Genomic DNA, 5750 nt, shown 5'->3' with positions numbered 1-5750 from the left:
TGGAACTTTTCTTTCTCGTTGAAATGTATCTATTCTGTGTATTCTGAAATATCCCCTTAAATGTCTGCCACTGCATCTCTATTGACTTATCCCTTAACCTAATTTGCCAGTTCACTTCAGCTAGCTCTGCTTTCATGACCTTATAATTGCGCTTATTAAAATTTAAAATACTAGTCTGGGACCCACTCTCCTCTCCCTCAAACTGAATGTAAAATTCAATCATATTATAATCGCTACTACCGAGGGGCACCTTAACTATGAGGTCATTAATTAATCCTATCTCGTTGCACAATGCCAGGTCTAGTATAGCCTGCTCTCTGGTTGGCTCCAGAATGTATTGTTCCAAGAAATTATCCCCAAAACATTCTATGTATTCCTCATCTAGGCTACCTCTGCCCATCTGAATTTTTCAATCTATATGTAGATTAAAATCCCACATAATTATCACAGTACCTTTCTGACAAGCTGCCATTATTTCCTCCTTTATATCCCATCCGACAGTGTGGCTAATGTTAGGTGGCCTGTACACCACTCCCACAAGAGACTTCTTGCCTTTATGATTTCTCATTTGTACTCAAACTGCTTCTGCATCCTGATCTCCAGAACTCAGGTCATCCCTCTCTATTACGCTAATACCATCATTAATTAACAGAGCTACCCCGCCACCTTTTCCTAGCTTCCTGTCCTTCCAAAATGCCATGTCATCTCCAATATTCACATCCCAATCTATGTCGCCCTGCAGCCATGTCTCTGTAATGACTATCAGATCGGACTTATTTATTCTATTTGTGCTCCCAGTTCATCTGTTTTGTTTGAAATGCTCCATGCATTCAGATACAGAGCATTTAGTTTTGTCCTTTTATTATTTTTGTCACCTCTAGCCTTATCTGTCGATTTACTCTCAGATTTGTACATTCTGTCCCTTCCTGTCACAGTCTGTTTATCATTTCCCATATTTATACCTTTCTCTCTTTCCTTGTCTCTCCTCCTTGATTCACCATATCTTCCCAAATTTGATCCCTTGCCCCCACTATTCAGTTTAAAACCGTCTCTACTTCCCTCGTTATGTGGCTCGCTAGAACACCGGCACCGGCACGGTTCAGGTGTAGACAGTCCCAACGGTACAGCCACCTCTTTCCCCAGTACTGGTGCCAATGCCCCACGAACCAGAACCCACTACTACCACACCAGTCTTTCAGCCGCACATTACTTTCTCTAATCTTTTTTGTCCTTTGCCAATTTGCACATGGCTCAGGTAATAATCCAGAGATGATTAACTTTGAGGTTCTGCTTCTTAATTTGGTGCCTAGTTCCTCATACTGAGTTTGCAGAACCTCTATCCTTGACCTGCCTATGTCTTTGGTACCGACATGGACCACGACGACTGGATCCTCCCCCTCCCATTGTATGTTTCGCTCCAGCCCTGAGCAGACGTCCTGAATCCTGGCACCGGCAGGCAACACAGCCGTCTGGACTCTTGCTTTTGCTGCAGAGAACAGAGTCAATCCACCTTATTATACTGTCCCCTACTACCACTACATTCCTTTTTTCTCCCTCTTTGAGCCGCAAACACTTACTGCAGACGTGTTTGCCCTGGATCACACTGGCATCCAGGAACTCCCACATGCTGCAGCTGTGACACATCACCTGTCCTGTCATCCTTAACGTGTTTCAATTAACTACTTAAATATTTTATTCAATTATTCATTTTACTGTATATTTTATTAAACGTACCACTAGTTTGTTTACTATTTTAAACGTTAGGACTAAAATGGACCTTAATTACTGAACAGATGTGCATCAAGCGGGTCGGTTCTTCCAAACCAATCAACTACCTGCTTGCCTGTGATGTCACAGCTTACCAGATCCTCACCAAACAGCTCCTTCCACTGCACTGAAGAAAGAACCAAATCCTGTATCCTCACCCCAGCGGCTCTCTGTTTCCCTGCTCTCACTCTCCATTGTGACGTCACTCCTCGATTTTTTTTTCCCCTGCTCTGCTCCTCTCTCTTTCGCTCTGTCTCCGAGTCTGTGCTTTTGGCGCATTTCTTCATTTGTTGTTCCGTTGTGCTCCTCTGTGTCTGGTCCAAAACCTGACTCCGGTGGGACTTGAACACACAACCTTTGAATATCGTCTTAATCATTATTTAGAAGTCCAACACGCTATCCATTGCGCCACAGAGCCTCACACATTTTTGTAAACATCACTAAGGCCTTTGATCTTGTCAGCAGAGACGGCCGCTTGAAACTGCGATGGAACATAGGCTGCCCTCCTGACCACTTGGGCATCATCTCTTCTTTCCACGAGAACATGCACAGTTCCATCAGTTACAATGGAGCAACATCAGACGCTTTCAAGATCAGCAGTGGGGTAAAGCAGGGCTGCGCGCTGGCGCCAACTCTCTTAGGAACAGAGGAACATCGGAGTAAGCTATTCAGCCCGTCGAGCCTGCTCTGTCATTCAATTCGATCATGGCTGATCACCTACCTCAAAGCCCCTTTCCCATGCTATCCCCATATCCCTTGATGTCATGAGTATCAAGATTTCTATCAATTTCTGTCTTGAACATGCTCAATGATTGAGCTGCCACAGCCCTCTGGGGCACAGTATTCCAATGATTCACCACCGTCTGAGTGAAGAAATTCCACCCATCTCAGTTTTAAATGGCCTACTCCTTATTCTGAGACGATGTCCTTTGGTTTTAGACTCACCAACCAGGGCAAACATCCTGTCTACATCCACACTGTCACGCCCTGTAAGAATTTTGTCAGTTTCAATCAGATCACCTCTCATTCTTCGAAACTTTAAGGAATACAGGCCCAGTTTCCTCATCAGACAATCCCACCATCCCAGGGATTAGTCTGGTGACATAAAAACAAGAAATGCTGGAACCACTCAGCAGGTCTGGCAGCATCTGTGAAAAGAGAAGCAGAGTTAATGTTTCAGGTCAGTGACCCATCTTCGGAACTGACATATATTAGAAAAGTCACAGGTTATAAGCAAGTGGGGTGGGGGTGGGGCAAGAGATAACAAAGGAGAAGGTGTAGATTGGACAAGGCCACATAGCTGACCAAAAGGTCATGCAGCAAAGGCAAACAATATGTCAATGGTGTGTTGAAAGACAAAGCATTAGTACAGATTAGGTGTTAACGGACTGAATATTGAACAGCAGCAAGTACAAACCTGAAAAAAAACAGTAGGTAAGCAAACTGAACAAACTGAGATGAAATGAAATAAATGCAAAAAAAAGATTAGTCTGTTGACCCTCTGTTTCACCACCTCTATGGCAAGTGTATCCTTCATAAGATGAGGAGACTAAACTGTACACAATACTCCAGTGCGGATTCACCAAGGCTCTATACAATTGCAGCAAGACATCTTTACTCCTGTACTCATGACCCCTCGTGTGGGTACAACATACCATTTGCCTTCCTAATTGATTACTGCACCTGCACAAGAGCTTTTAGTGTCTCAGGAACAAGGACACCCAGGTCCCTTTGGACATCGACACTTCCCAACCTCTCACCATTTAAGAAATACTCTGTCTTTCTGTTTATTCTACCAAAGTGAATAACTTCACACTTATTCACATTATATTCCATGTTCTTGCCCATTCACTTAGCCTCTCCAGGTCCCCTGGAAGCCTCTCTGCATCCTCCTCACAACTCACACTTCACCGAGCTTTGTGTCATCTGCAAACTTGGAAATATTGCATTTAATCCCCACATCCAAATCATTTATATAGGTTGTTAACAGCTGTGGCTCCAACACTGATCCTTGCAGTACCCCAATAGTAACAGCCTGCCATCCTGAGAAGGACCCGTTATTCCTGCTCTCTGTTTTCGGTCTGTTAACCAATTCTCAATCCATATCAGTATATTATCCCCAAGCCTATGTGCTCTAATTTTGTTTACTCACCTCCTGTGTGGGACCTTACCAAAGGAAAATACAAATACCACACATCCACTGGTTCTCCTTTATCTGTTCTATAGGTAACATCCTCAAAAATCTCAACAGGTTTTTCAAACCTGTTTTCCTTTTCATAATTCTATGTTGACTCTGCCCAATCATGTCATCATTTTCGAACTGTCTAGTTATCACATCCTTTATAATTGGCATATTCTTCTCCATGCTGCTATTGTGCACTTTCAATTACTCAGATATAGGTGTTCACCTGCACATCAGAGCTGACGACAAGCTGTTCAACTTGGCAAGACTGTGCGCCAAGACCAAAGTGGGTAAATTCCTAGTCTGTGAGTTGCTATTTGCTGATGATGCTGTGCTGACATCCCATAATGAAGTTCAGTCACAGCAGCTTGTAGATCGGTTCTCCCTGGCCTGCAAAGAGTTTGGACTGACAATCAGCATCAGGAAGATGAAAGTTACTGGCCAGGACGTAGAGACTCCACTTTCCAACAACATCGACAACCTCACTTTGGAGGTTGTCAACAGCTTCACATACCTTCAATCAACAATCACCAAAAATCTGTCCCTTGATACTGAAATCAGCACCAGGATTGCCAATGCTGCAACTGTCATGTCAAAGTTGAGAAGACAAGTGTGAACCGACAGCAAACTGACCGAAAATACAAAGCTCCACGTGTACAAGGCTTGTGTTCTCAGCACCCTCCTTTATAGTAGAGAAGCATCAACAACTTATACAAGCCAAAAAAAGCGGCTGAACAGCTTCCACCTCCACTGCCTCAGATGGATACTGGGCATCTCCTGGCAGGACAGAGTGCCGAATGCGGAAGTACACCAGCGTGCAGGGATCCGCAGCATGTTTCCACTCTTGAGTCAGCGGTGACTCTGTTGACTGGGCCAAATGGATGACGGTCACATTGCCAAATACATGCTCTCTGGTGAGCTTGCTATCAGCATGAGATCAACAGGTCAGGGGAAAAAAATCAAGTCCTTTGGAGAGGTTTGAGTTAATTAAGGAGAGTGGGCATGGATTTATCAATGGGAGTTCATGCTTGACGAATCTAACTGCATTTGTTGATAAACGATCTGAAAATACTGATGCAGGGAATGCAGTGGATGTTGTTTATATGGATGTTACGAAAGCATTTTATAAAGTACCACATAAAAGGGTGGTTAACAAAATTGGGGTTCATGGATTAGGAGGGTCAGTGTCCATTTGGAGAGTAAATTGTTTTAAAGACTGAAAACAGCGAGTCATATTAAATGGTTCTTGGTCAGACTGGAGGATAGTCGACAGTGGTGTTCCCCAAGGGTCAGTGCCAGAACCACTGCTTTTTTTGCTGAAGGTAAGTGACTTGGATCTTGGAATACAGAGTAGAATCTCAAAATATGCCGATGACACCAAACTTGGAGGAGTGGCAAACAGTGAGGATGATATGAACTGCCTGCAACAGGACAGCGATAGGCTAGCAGAATGGGCAGACAGGTGGCAGATGGAATTTAATAGTGACAAGTGTGAGGTGATGTATTTTGGCATAAGGAATAGGGAGAGGCAATATATACTTAATGGCACAGTTATAAAGAGTGTGCTGGAATAGAGGGACTTGGGGTTCATGTGCATCAATCTTTGAAGGAGGCAAGTCATATTGCGAGAGTGGTTCGCAAAGCATATGGGAGCTTGGGCTTTATAAATAGAGGCATTGAGTACAAAAGCAGGGAAGTTATGCTGAACCATTATAATACTCTGGTTAGGCCCCAATTGGAGTGTTGCTTCCAGTTCTGCTCAGCAGACTTTAGAAAGAATGTGAGAGTCCTTGAGAGGACG

General features: G+C 43.8%; 1 non-coding gene across 1 annotated transcript; it reads right to left on the bottom strand.

Annotated features, from left to right (window-relative positions):
* Positions 1-2094: 2094 nt before the first annotated feature.
* Positions 2095-2185, bottom strand: trnar-ucu (transfer RNA arginine (anticodon UCU)). The gene is given in 2 exon segments: positions 2095-2130; positions 2149-2185. It is a non-coding gene; the product is annotated as a tRNA-Arg (tRNA).
* Between the last annotated feature and the right edge of the window lie 3565 nt (positions 2186-5750).

This window comes from Heterodontus francisci, unplaced genomic scaffold (assembly GCF_036365525.1).
Source record: "Heterodontus francisci isolate sHetFra1 unplaced genomic scaffold, sHetFra1.hap1 HAP1_SCAFFOLD_43, whole genome shotgun sequence".
In the NCBI taxonomy this organism is placed as follows: Eukaryota; Metazoa; Chordata; class Chondrichthyes; order Heterodontiformes; family Heterodontidae; genus Heterodontus; species Heterodontus francisci.
This window is presented reverse-complemented; position numbering and strand designations above follow the sequence as displayed.